The sequence below is a fragment of the Procambarus clarkii genome, chromosome 41, assembly GCF_040958095.1.
Source record: "Procambarus clarkii isolate CNS0578487 chromosome 41, FALCON_Pclarkii_2.0, whole genome shotgun sequence".
NCBI lineage: Eukaryota > Metazoa > Arthropoda > Malacostraca > Decapoda > Cambaridae > Procambarus > Procambarus clarkii.
In genome coordinates, this window is record NC_091190.1 from 21,743,956 (window position 1) to 21,758,656 (window position 14,701).

Below are 14,701 nucleotides of genomic sequence, written 5' to 3' on the forward strand. Positions count from 1 at the left end.
TCTGTGTGGTGCTGCCAGGGACGGCCCTTTGTGGGGTGCTGCCAGGGACGGCCCTTTGTGGGGTGCTGCCAGGGACGGCCCTTTGTGGGGTGCTGCCAGGGACGGCCCTTTGTGGGGTGCTGCCAGGGACGGCCCTTTGTGGGGTGCTGCCAGGGACGGCCCTTTGTGGGGTGTTGCCAGGGACGGCCCTTTGTGGGGTGCTGCCAGGGACGGCCCTTTGTGGGGTGTTGCCAGGGACGGCCCTTTGTGGGGTGTTGCCAGGGACGGCCCTTTGTGGGGTGTTGCCAGGGACGGCAGTGTGTGGGCGGCTGCCAGGGACGGCCCTTTGTGGGGTGTTGCCAGGGACGGAAGTGTGTGGGCGGCTGCCAGGGACGGAGCCAAGCCTGTCGGCCACAAGACGCCTGGTTCCCAATTGGTTACAGGAATCTGAAAATCAGAATGACTCATGAACCAATATTTTGCTTTTAATTATCAGTTTCTGAAGAATTATTCAAAAAAAGTTCATGTTTGAATCAGTGTTGCATCAGGCCACCAGTACTGCACCTCTCAACAACGACCTGTGCACTGCAATAACCCATGCGGTTATCTTCTTGTCTTCACCCCGGCCAGTAAAGGTAAAAAACCCAAACAAAACTGTGTGCTCCATGAAGACTGCAGACAATGGCGAGGGAGTGAAGTCTTTTCCCCGTATCTTTCACGTTTTACCCCGATGGTGAGTGGCCATGGCAGCCTTCCAAGGCGGGCAATTGGGCAAAGGGGGAAAGGAGGGAGGACCACTCCCAGGAAAGGATCACTCCCAGGAAAGTACCACTCGCGGGAAATGACCACTCGCAGGAACGGACCACTCGCAGGAAAGAACCACTCGCAGAAAAGGACCACTCGCAGGAAAGGACCACTCGCAGAAAAGGACCACTCCCAGGAAAGGACCACTCGCAGAAAAGGACCACTCGCAGGAACGGACCACTCGCAGGAAAGAACCACTCGCAGGAAAGGACCACTCGCAGGAAAGGACCACTCGCAGAAAAGGACCACTCGCAGGAAAGGACCACTCCCAGGAAAGGACCACTCGCAGAAAAGGACCACTCCCAGGAAAGGACCACTCGCAGAAAAGGACCACTCCCAGGAAAGGACTTAGCATGGGATAGACGCCGCTATTGAATGACCACATCAGGGCCGAGGCTCGCTAAGTGTACTTCGAGTGGAGCAGCAGCTGGAGGACGTAATGTTAGGTGGTTCAGTCTTCGAGGATCCCATTTGGTAGACACAGTTACGGCAACAAAAGGTGTTACTAGACGATCCCTGCCACGAAGCCTTAAAAACTATCAAAGATCTCATTTTTCCCTTCTCATAAACTCACAATATAAGTTCTAGACTAATTCTGTTTTCGGTATGAAAATCCTGTGCAAGAATCTGGAGCAGGAACTGTTGTTGCAGTAAAGTTATCGTTAAACACAGCAAGACCACCAGCACGAGCAAGAAACTGCAGCAGTCAGCGTCACTAACGGCAGGGAGCTCATAGCAGGAACAGCAGTCTGCGGTGCTGCAATCAAAAGCAGACAACAGCAGCAGCAGGGATAGTGGGAGGGGAGGACAGCAGAAGTCGGGAGTGGGGCGGGAAGGGGGATGGCGAACGAAGGCGGAGGCAGCCACTGGAATTTACTACCGTGACCGCCAAGAGAGACGCGACTGTAAATGGTACTGGCCGATTTTTCTCTTTCCTGGTATGATGGGCAGAGGAAGCCCGGAGGTTTGATACAGCCACGTCGCTCTGCACCGCCTAGACCACAGGGCGAGACGGCCGCCCACACACCCAGAGGAATGAGATAGAACGCTACACCGCCATATAGTCGAGTAAGGATCTAGCAACTGCAGGCATGAGCAGTGGCTTTTGTTTCCGTAGCGGAGAGAAACCTCAGAGTCGAGTTGAGAAAATAGATGCCGTAAGTTATCAAGGAAGGTCTTAACTCCAGGGGTGCTGCACGCTGTCTAGCACGCTGACTGGCACACTAAGGGATGGTTTTATTTACCAGAAACTATGGGTAAAGAGAATGGAAGGGGGGAAAAAAATCCGGTAGACCATAACTTTTGGAGGCACGATGGAAGAAACATTAACGCCACTTTATTGTCCAGCGGGAAGCTGTCCTAAAGAGGTCTGAAGGAGTGGGAGCGTGGGATGGGCGGAGGCGAGGAATAAGGAAAGAGACAGTAGAATGGGTGCGAATGTTGGGGGTTTGAGAAAAGAGCGCAGCATCCCTCGCTGGTATCGTTTACATGTAGCTGCAACAGAGTCTTTGTTGATGAATTATGAATCTTTGAACCAAGGAGAACCGAGGGGAAAGATGAAGGTGGTTGTCGGAGGGTGAGGGGAGACAGGAACGCCAGCGACGAGGGTCGTGGTGTCGTGCCAGGAACGCTCGGGTACACCACCGTGGACACAAACTTCAGGCTGTAAATATGCTATACTAGACAGAGAGGGGACAGGGTCTGGTCTCCAGTGTATGAAGGCTCTTTCTGCCAGAGTTCTGTGCTCTGTTGTATTTTGGGTGCGGTGAAGACTGTGGTGCAGTCTTTTTTTATGGGCTAATTCAGTCTTTTATGGGCTAATTCAGTCTTTTTATGGGCTAATTCAGTCTTTTTATGGGCTAATTCAGTCTTTTTTATGGGCTAATTCAGTCTTTTTTATGGGCTAATTCACCCGCTATCAGTGCAGGGACCGGAACTGTTCTTAAAAGATAACCAATTCGTGAATGTGGAGTGACAATCGGAGGGGAGCAGGTGGGTGTGACTCTCAGTATCTATATCTATAAATCGAAATGTCTGCCTGTTGGAGGCCAGACGCTAGGAGCTAGCTTCACCCAATTATTCCAGTAATTGCTGCTGAGTACGTGCCCATCATGTGCGGGTCGGAATTGGCGTCCGAGAAATGAGTGCCAACTTCACTCCAACCATAATCTCCTAATACCTAATGACTCGACTCTGATTTGTTATTATTATTATTATTATTAATTATTAATTAGTATTATTATTTTTCATTATTAGTGTTGTCTTGGTAGTACAATCGGGTTCGTTCTCAACTCACAACCAAGAAATCCGGGTTCGAATCCCGGGCGGTACAGAAATGGTTGATCGCGTTTCCTTTCACCTCATGCCCCTGTGCACCTAGCAGTAAATAGGTATACCCAGAAGCTGGTCAGCTTCTTGTGGGGTTGAATCCTGGGCGGGGTCAGTAATTCGACCATGAGGGGAAGGGGGGGGGGGTGCATCGGTATAAGCCTAACATGTACTGCATGTATAACCTGGCTTCCTGTCCCGCGACACAATGAATTATTATTAGGAGTATTGAGAAAATTTGTAGGGGCAATAATGAGGGTTCGAACCTATTCGGTGGGTGTTCCCTCGCTCACGCTTCCAGCGACTTGACCACGACATGGTCAAAAGGATTGCAACCTGGAGTTCTGCTGAACCCACAAGGATTTGCTGGGAAGACCCACCGCTTAGGTTCGAACCCTCATGACGAGTCCTACGGATTTGTTCATTGATGCAGTCACGTTAGTGTGATTGCTCTGTGTATTATTATTATTATTATTATTATTATTATTATTATTATTATTGGCAATATCATAAACTGCATGCGCTAATCATCTCCCAAAAATTAAACTTAATACTAACCCTTTTAATCTCCCAAAAAACTTTTATATATTTTCCCCCTTAGACTTTATGTGTTGGCTTATGTTATAAGTGTTTGTTGATATCCTCATAATGCACCCAGAGTCTGCCAGTGCAGACTGCCCATCACATGCCTCTGTATGACTAACCATCCTGTTTGATGGGAATTTTTTAGCATCACCTAGTTAGCTTTTTTGACACACTGTACTCCATTTCATATAGTCTAGGGTAGCTGCACTAATGCAGATGTACCTCATGTATTAATAAAAAAAAAGTTATAAGTGTTAAGATAAGTGATATTGTAGGAGATAGGGAAGGGTGACAGAAGAGGGAGGGGGGGGGGGAGGGAAGAGGAAGGGTGGAAAGAGGAGAATGGACGTGAAAGAGACCCCGGGCACCGCCGGATACTCCTTTGAGGGGTATTATAATATCAATTATGCGACAGTTGAGGGGTTGAGGAGAGCGTTCCGGGACTCTAGTGGCACCAGAGTGGAGGGTTATACAGTTGCGTCTATGGAATAGGGAAAAGAAGAAGGGTAGAATGATCCAAAGTATTTGTAAAACTGAGAATTAAGACTGTACAATTCTGCATGTGACGTAATCTGCCCAGGGACTTTAGAGAACGGGATGTTGGACTAGCTAATTAATATCTAAAAAAAAAGAAATCGAAAGCACAAGGACTGACGTCTGAATTATTATTGACGTCAATATTGGTAGAGAGAACAAATTAATTATTGAAAGTAATTCATTCTTGCTCTTTTCTTTCTCTCCCTCACTCCCTCTCTCTCCCTCTTCCTGTCTCTCCCTCTCCCTGTCCCTCTCTCTCCCTCTCTTTAAGACTCGTGTTCATTATGTACGTCATTAATATTGCTAATGAACATGATAGCAAAGAGCTGTTATCCACCTTCTCAGGTCATCTTCCTTACTGCCCTTCGGTCCCCTTTTTTCCTGTCTTCTTTTTCTTCTGTTATGTTTCAGACGTTCACAGTTTTTAATGATGTATTTTTTTTGTCTTTTTAGGTAAGGAACGATGAAGACTCCAGTCAGAGTTGAAGGTCAAGGAAATGAGGTGTTGACGACAGTGTTAAATGAGGAGAGGGTAAGGTGCCTGTGTCTTGTCAGGAGGAGAGGTTATTGGACACCACGCGCGCGCGAGTGGCATGCGCATGCACCCGCATGCACGCACATGCCCCCACCTACACAGACACACACACACATACCTATAAGCATACACACACACACACATACCTATAAGCATACACACACACACACACATTTGTTTTTATTGTACATAACTTCTAGCATACATGCCTCTTTGAGTTGTATTTTTTTTCATCATTGACGAATTTAATCGCCAATCGTAAGAACAGGAAACGGGAACATCAATTTTTTTTGTCATACTTCCTCCCAAAGTTGGTATAGGGACACTACCCTACAGGAGGCACAGAGGCACTCCAACACGTAAAGTCGGGTGATACATATTCAACGTCCTGTCAAACATGATGCAAACAGTAACAGTCAGTGAAACAAAATCAAGTCTAAGCACAGTGTACCTCAGGGCACAGTACTTGCACCGCTCCTTTGCCTCATTCTTATATTGGATACAGACAGAATTACAGCTTCGTGTTATCCTTTGTAGGCAATACAAAAATGAGCATGAAAATTATTTTTAAAGACATTGCAAAACGTCAAGCTGATATCAATGAAGTCTTCGACTGGGCAACAGAAACTAACATGATGTTTAGCAGTGATAAGTTCCATATACTTAGGTGTGGTAAAACCTAAGAAAAACGAAATATGAGGTACGCAACACAATCAGATCTACTCATAGAAAGAAAACAACATATAATGGATCTAGGAATAATGATGTCAGTCGACCTAACGTTTAGTGAGCATAACAAAGCAAGTATAGCCAGGAAAATGATAGGTTGAATTATGAGAACCTTCAACTCCAGGGATTGTATGAGTATTGTATCACAATACTCATACTATTCAAATCACTTGTGCTCTCCCGCCTGGAGTACTGCTTGGTACTCACTTTCCCTTCCAAAACAGGAGAGATTTATGAAATAGAGGGAATATAGAGAACATACGGCACTCAATGAGACGATAAAGCACCTAAATTATTGACATAAAGCACCTAAATTATTGAGAATCTCAGAGCATCTTAAAATGTATTATATGGAAAGGAGATGAGAGAGGTACCACAAATTACATACATGGCAGATACTGGTTCCAAATTTGTACAGTAAAATAACATCAAACGGGATCAGAAGATACAGTTGAAAATGTAGAATAGAACCAGTGAAGAGTAGAGGTGCCATTGGCACAGATGGAGAACACTGTATGAACACCGGAGGTCCACGGAGGTTCAATATCATACCACCAAACATAAGAATTATTGATGAAAGAAAATTGGACGTGTTCAAGAAACAAATAGCCACGTTCCTGCAAGAAGTGCTGGATCAGCCGGGTTGATAGTGCATTTGTCTGTCTCTGGCCTGCTCCAAGCAACAGCCTGTTTGACCAAGTTATCACAATCAAGCCTGGACCCAGGCTGGGCTTGGGGAGTAGAAGAATACCCAATGCCCACTCCAGGTATACCCCACTTTAGGCATAGGGGCACTCCATCCCACTGTACACACAGGGGCACTCACTCTACCCAAATTAATTCTTCGTATATTGATTAAATGTCCTTCGTTCAGTAACCATCTGCCTTAAATATACATATTCAGTTATTGATCTACGTAGGTTTGGAATATGTTAAATATTATACATTTCCTTAGACTTTGCTATATAATTTTTTAATCGTATTGTTACTTGGTTTAGCTCTTGTGTAGAAGTGTGTAATTCTCTCAGCAATGGATTAGATCGAGTTGCAATCAAGAAAACAACATTCAAGTTGACCAGACCACACACTAGAAGGTGAAGGGACGACGACGTTTCGGTCCGTCCTGGACCATTCTCAAGTCGACACACACACACACACACACACACACACACACACACACACACACAATCGACTTGAGAATGGTCCAGGACAGACCGAAACGTCGTCGTCCCTTCACCTTCTAGTGTGTGGTCTGGTCAACATTAGCCACGTTATTGTGACTCATCGCCAACATTCAAGTTAAGCTGTGTGTATGAAAATACCAACTAAGGTTCGTATTCAAAAGCCTCCAGAAGCTTGGCCTTATCATTGTGGGAATAACCAGATACGTTTAAAAAATTTACATTGCTTTCAGACGATTTGTCTCCAGGCGTCTCGAGACTGTCCTTGTAAGGATCAGCGAACAAATAGCATGATAACGCAGTGCAATCTTTTCCCAGTACTGAGCTCCTCAGTCGTCAGACAATGGGATCTACCCAACCTAAACAGTAGTGTGTACTGGAGCCTTTATCACGTTCAGAACTCGATTGTGAAATCAATAGGCCAGTGACTTCTTGAATGTATCTGACTTCTATACAAATCTACCGATCGGAATGTGTCATAACCTGTAGCTTAGTATATTATCTTTTGTGTCGATGTTTTGGCGTCCGCTTTCAGGGTGGGTTGGTTTATATTTGGTCAAGTCGCTCCAGCTCGCTTTGAAAAGGTTGAGGACAAAAGATTGTTGATAAATTGCTGTGAAACATATAATATATTGGTAGTCATTTATTATCAGTCAAATAATGTTAAACATCTTGTGAAATGTAACTAGGAAATGCGTACATGTAGCTGAATATTTTAACGAGACACACAGACACACACACACACACACACACACACACACACACACACACACACACACACACACACACACACACACACACACACACACACACACACACACACACACACACACACACAATAGTACTTAGTTACAGTTGATTGATTGACAGTTTAGAGGCGGGCCGAAAGAGCAGAGCTCAACCCCTGCAAGCACAACAAGTTTTGTACTCAAGTACTCAAGTTTTCTGTTTTGTCCTTTCATATTCTCGTTCTATACTTTCTAAACTTTCTTTTTTTAATTCCACTTTCCCTTCCACTCCCGGTATCTGGTCGCTCTTGTTTTCCTCTCCCTGAGCTCTTATCCGGTTGCTCTCCCCTCACCCCCCCCCTCCTCCCCCTCCTCCTCTCCTCCTCCTCCTCCTCCTCCTCTTCTTCCTTTTCCTCCTCCTCCTCCTCCTCTGTGCATGTAATAGGAAGTCTTCCGTTTACTTTATATTCAATATGCCTTACATTTTGTCTCCTTATCTCGTCTCTCTCTCTCGCACTTTTCCATCCCTTCTCCTTATCCTACTTCTCCAAATCGCTTTCCTCTCTCTCTCTCTTACTTCATCTCTTCCCTCCCCTCTCCCACCTCTCCTTTTCCAGAAACCTCATTTCCTCTTAATTTTATACCACCTTCCTCTCTCTCTCTCTCTCTCTCTCTCTCTCTCTCTCTCTCTCTCTCTCTCTCTCTCTCTCTCTCTCTCTCTCTCTCTCTCTCTCTCCCTCTCTCTCTCCTGTCGCACCTCTCGTTTCCCTCTCCCGTCATCCGTTCTTTCCCATTCTTTTCCTTTCACTCTCTAAAGTATTGAGTGTCAAAGAGCATTTGATGGTGTTCCTCGTGCCAGGGCGGCGGGTGTGCACGCCGGAGAGACATGCTGAGATAATTGGGAAGCACTGAAATAGTGCAGGCCTGACGGCTGAGTGAACAGCGCTCGGGGTTCGTAGTTTTAACGTGCCGGGTGTGATCCCGGTGCAGGCGGAAACAAATGGGCAGAGTTTCTTTCACCTTGACGCCCCTGTTCACCTTACAGTAATTAGGTACCTGGGAGTTAGACAGCTGCTATGGGTTGCTTCCTGGAGGAAGTGGGGGATCAGTTGATTGGGCCCGCCTCTTAACTGTTAATCAAAAAACCAGAGCTGAACCACCGCAAGCACAACTAGAGGAGTATATCTTGAGATGATTTCGGGGCTTAGCGTTTTCGCGGCCCGGTCCTCGACCAGGCCTCGGCCAGTACAAGGGAGTTTATAACCCGGACCAATGGCGCTCGTGAGTTATGTGAGTTATGTTATGTGTTATCTATCTGGTAAGAGTGAACTCGTATGTCATCTTTAGCCATTCGGTCTCACAACGCCAGAGAAGAAGAAAGAGAAGTGATATGATCACGACATACAATATACTGAGGGGAGTAGAGAAAATGCAAGTGAGTTTAAAAAGGATTAAGGAAATATTCGTGCCCAATACGGGCGGTCAACACTTAGAATGCTCTGAAATAAGCTGTTGTGGAATCCACCTGCACCCAACTTTAAGGCCAGACAGACGAAGCATTCCAACGTCAGGAAAGTTAAAATTAAATGCTGCAGGTAAAACAAGCCTAAGAGGAGTAGGGGCATAAGGATTTGATTTTGTTCATTTAACACTCCTTACCCATTCCGTAGGCGGTAGTGGAAAAGAACTCATAATGCCTCTAACCTATTCCTCTACCGCCCAAGGGATGGGTACGGGGGGAGCATAATAAATGCACCTATTCCCATCCTGTCATAAAAAAGCAAGACATTGCCTGTAGTTATTGTCAGGCAGGAACGTTGTTGTTGTTGTTAAAGATTCGCTACCTGGAACATAAAGTTCCAAGTAGCACGGGCTATGGTGAGCCCGTAGTGCTCCTCTCCTCTCCTCCTCCTTAGGATAACAACATAAGAACAAAGGCAACTGCAGAAGGCCTATTGACCCATACGAGGCAGCTCCTATTTATAACCAGCCAATCCCACTCATATAGAACAATTATATAGTTCTCATATAGATAAAGAACAATATGGTTAACTAGCCGGAAGCGGTTAGTAGTGAATGGAGTTATATCAGTATAGCACTGAAGCTCTTAGACTAGATTGTCAATATGCCATGATATTGCTGCATCCTTAGTTGTTCCTTCGTGGGTGTGAGCCGGAGATGGAGTAGAGTAGGGGGAGATCCTTCTCTTTGTCTATGTATCTAACATTCCTGCTTCTCTTTTTAACATTTTAGCCAATTATCCCCAGTTTGCAAACTGTAGGTAGTAATTAAGTGACTGTAACCTATCCACCGCTGCCCACTGGATGGCGGGCGGTGTGCAGGACAAACATATAAATTGTGACACTAGCTCTTCACATATATCAGTTGCTTAATTTAGAAACTGTACTTGTGGTCGATCTCGAACCCATTGTTGATGTGACGACTTAAATTGAATTTTGTAACTAGCTCATCAAGATTGTAACTTGCTTAGCTAAATGAATTGTGGGGTTCAGTCCCTGAGCCCATTATGTGCCTCTGTAACCCTTTCCACTACCGCCCACAAGATGGGTATGGGGTGCATAATAAATGAACTAAACTAAACTTTTTAACATTCGCCATCCGCTCTCCCCTACCCCTCGCCCGTCCTTGGAACCTGCCTGGAGAGCTATTTCGGGAGTTCTTCTACTCCCCGAGCCCAGCCTGAGGCCTAGACTCGACTTGTGATAACTTGGTCCAACAGGCTGTTGCTTGGAGCGGCCCGCAGGCCCACATATTTACTACAACCTGTTTGGTCCGGCACTTCTTGCAAGAACCTGTCCACGTGCCTCTTGAATACATACACCTTCGTTCCGGCAATATTTCTAATGCTTGCTGGGAGAGTGTTGAACAGCCGTTCAACACTCTCCCAACATAAATAACGAGTACCGAGCAATACTAATGATGGGACAGCATCAGTAATTTAAATAGTGTTAGCATTGCTGTGGGGTCCCTGGATTTGAACGTTCTTCTAATCCATCCTGTCATTTTCCTGGCCGCCGCTATATTTGCTCGTGTATGCTCACTAAATATCAGGTCGTCAGACATCATAATTTTTATCTTTTACATGTTGCTTTCCTTCTATGAGTATGTGTGATTGTGTTCTGTACCCTGTGTTTCGTTTAAGTTCCTCGTTTACACCATACCTAAGTACTTGGAACTTAGCACCGTTAAACATCATGTTATTTTCAGTTGCTCAATCGAATACTTTATATCTTCCTTTAGTTTTTCAGTGTCTTCTACAGTGGCAATTTTCATGCTGATTTTTGTATCATTTGCAAAGGATGACACGAAGCCGTGACTAGTATTTTTGTCTATATCAGAGATAAGAACGAGAAACAGCAGTGGTGCAAGGACTGTGCCATGGGATACAAAGCTTTTCATTGCAACTGGGCTTGATCTTACTTGACTGACCATCACTCTCTGCATTCTGTTTGACAGAACGTTGAAAATCCAACGCCCCACTTTACCCGTTATTCCTATTGATCTCCTTTTATAGGTTATCACGCCATGATCACATTTGTTGAATGCCTTTGCAAAATCTGTGTATATAATATCTGTATTTTGCTTTTTCTTTATCTCTCCCACCGCACAGTGCCAGTGACGCTCTCACCACACAGTGCCAGAGACCCTCCCACTACACAGTGCCAGAGACCCTCCCACTACACAGTGCCAGTGACGCTCTCACTACACAGTGCCAGTGACGCTCTCACTACACAGTGCCAGTGACGCTCCCACTACACAGTGCCAGAGACCCTCCCACTACACAGTGCCAGAGACCCTCCCACTACACAGTGCCAGTGACCCACCACACAGTGCCAGTGACGCTCCCACTATACAGTGCCAGTGACGCTCCCACTATACAGTGCCAGTGACCCACCACACAGTGCCAGTGACCCACCACACAGTGCCAGTGACCCTCCCACCACACAGTGCCAGTGACCCACCACACAGTGCCAGTGACCCACCACACAGTGCCAGTGACCCTCCCACCACACAGTGCCAGTGACCCTCCCACCACACAGTGCCAGTGACGCTCTCACTACACAGTGTCAGTGACCCATCACACAGTGCCAGTGACCCACCACACAGTGCCAGTGACGCTCTCACTACACAGTGCCAGTGACCCACCACACAGTGCCAGTGACCCACCACACAGTGCCAGTGACGCTCTCACTACACAGTGCCAGAGACCCACCACACAGTGCCAGTGACCCACCACACAGTGCCAGTGACGCTCTCACTACACAGTGCCAGTGACCCACCACACAGTGCCAGTGACCCACCACACAGTGCCAGTGACGCTCTCACTACACAGTGCCAGTGACCCACCACACAGTGCCAGTGACCCACCACACAGTGCCAGTGACGCTCTCACTACACAGTGCCAGAGACCCACCACACAGTGCCAGTGACCCACCACACAGTGCCAGTGACGCTCTCACTACACAGTGCCAGTGACCCACCACACAGTGCCAGTGACCCACCACACAGTGCCAGTGACGCTCTCACTACACAGTGCCAGAGACCCACCACACAGTGCCAGTGACCCACCACACAGTGCCAGTGACCCTCCCACCACACAGTGCCACATTCAGACACTAATTCTCGCCATCATGAGTAAATTGCTCGCGCCTTTTTTAACATCCGGTCTGTTTAGTGGCGGCCCTCCGGTGGTGCTTGTTCCTGCTTCCTTCTGCCATGCTTGCTGCCTGCTCTTGCTGCCTGCTCTTGCTGCCTGCTCTTGCTGCCTGCTCTTGCTGCCTGCTCATGCTGCCTGCTCTTGCTGCACCTCTTGCTGCCTGCTCTTGCTGCCTGCTCTTGCTGCACCTCTTGCTGCCTGTTCTTGCTGCCTGCTCATGCTGCCTGCTCTTGCTGCACCTCTTGCTGCCTGCTCTTGCTGCCTGCTCTTGCTGCCTGCTCTTGCTGCCTGTTCTTGCTGCCTGCTCATGCTGCCTGCTCTTGCTGCCTGCTCTTGCTGCCTGCTCATGCTGCCTGCTCTTGCTGCCTGCTCTTGCTGCCTGCTCTTGCTGCCTGTTCTTGCTGCCTGCTCATGCTGCCTGCTCTTGCTGCACCTCTTGCTGCCTGCTCTTGCTGCCTGCTCTTGCTGCCTGCTCTTGCTGCCTGTTCTTGCTGCCTGCTCATGCTGCCTGCTCTTGCTGCACCTCTTGCTGCCTGCTCTTGCTGCCTGCTCTTGCTGCCTGCTCTTGCTGCCTGCTCATGCTGCCTGCTCTTGCTGCCTGCTCTTGCTGCCTGCTCTTGCTGCCTGCTCATGCTGCCTGCTCTTGCTGCCTGCTCTTGCTGCCTGCTCTTGCTGCCTGCTCTTGCTGCCTGCTCATGCTGCCTGCTCTTGCTGCCTGCTCATGCTGCCTGCTCTTGCTGCCTGCTCTTGCTGCCTGCTCTTGCTGCCTGCTCATGCTGCCTGCTCTTGCTGCCTGCTCTTGCTGCCTGCTCATGCTGCCTGCTCTTGCTGCCTGCTCATGCTGCCTGCTCTTGCTGCCTGCTCTTGCTGCCTGCTCTTGCTGCCTGCTCTTGCTCCATTTTCTTATTTTGCAGATGAGGGGAATGGGTAGTGACTTGAGTCAGTGAGTAATCAGTGAATTACCAATGAGTCAGTCAGTGTGTGTATACAAGTCAGTGAATCAGTCAAAGAATCTGAGAAAAAAGTACACGAGACCCGCAGGCTTCCAAACAGCAAAGCCAACGAACTGACGGGCGAATATGGCTACCTGTCCCGCGAACTGAGAGGAGACAGCGAACAAGAGATATATCCTCATATCGGACAAAGAGAGGGACACCGACTGTGGCACTGTGCCATCCTTGACAGATGGCACTAGGATTTTCACGAGAGTAGACAATATAGAGGACAACTCTATCCTCCAAACTCTTTCAATGGGCCACAGAAGATAACATGATGTTTAACGAAGATAAGTTCCAACTACTTCGCAATAGGAAAACGAAAATATAAAGAAGGAAACTACATATAAAACGCAATCAAATCACACTATTGCAAGAAAAAATCAGTATAAAACATTTGGGAGAAATCATGTTTGAAGACCTTTCAAAGGCCTGATGAAGATAAAGTATCTGTCACAACTGCCAAAAAAAACTACAGGTGTGTGATAACAATAATCTTTCAAAAAAAGAGATGCCAGACCAATTATGATATTTTTTAATATACAATTATAATATTTTTTAATGTACAATTATAATACTTTTTAATATACAATTATAATACTTTTTAATATACAATTATAATACTTTTTAATATACAATTATAATACTTTTTAATATACAATTATAATACTTTTTAATATACAATTATAATACTTGTTTCTACTCTAGGGTAGAATTTTGTTGCACAATAACAGCGCCATTCAAAGCTGGAGAAAGTGGTGACCTAGAGCACATGCAAAGGTCTTTTCCAGCCCGAATCCCCTCAACATATTCAATAGAACATCTAAATTATTGGGACCGCTTAAATTCCATTTGGAAAATATTAAGAGGGACTGGTTGAAAATCTTCACACTTTGATACCTTTTCACGAGACCAGGAGACATGGCTGGAAGTGCAAAATAGGCCCGTTGGAAAGCAGACCACCAACCAGGATATATCTCTTCAGTAACCGGGCCGCCGGGGACACTGATTCCCGGAACAACAATAGGTAGAAATGGAAAGCCTGGTTCGGTGTCTAAGGGATCGACCCTCATTTTATATGCTATAGGCCTCAACATACAAATTACAGACTACTATGAAAAGTAGCAGCTCGCACATATCCACGTTTTCTATGTATCGGTAAGTTAGGTTACGAAGGTTGCTTGGGTTCGTACGTTTCTGGTTAGGTTAGTACTTTGTATTTTGTACGTTGTGGCAAGTCAAGAGAAGGTAGACTGGTTGACAACAGACTGAGAGGAGTAGACTGACCTCAGTGTTCGAGGGAATGTCAGCCAGATAGTTGCTCAGGCCTATTAATAAAATACAAAAATTACAAAGTACAAAAGTTAAATGACAGGGCATTTTTTTTACAGTATAAAAATGGAAGGCTTACGAATCCTCACGAGGTGGAAGCGGCCTGGTAGTGTAAATTCTCTGAATTTATTTAATAGTTTTGTATTTTTTTGTAATTTATGCGTGTGTGAGTGAACACATTTGGAGTACTGAACAAATCCACAAGGGCCGTGACGAGGATTCGAACCTGCGTCCGGGAGCATCCCAGACACTGCCTTAATCGACTTTGGAGTACTCATCTAGATGTACTT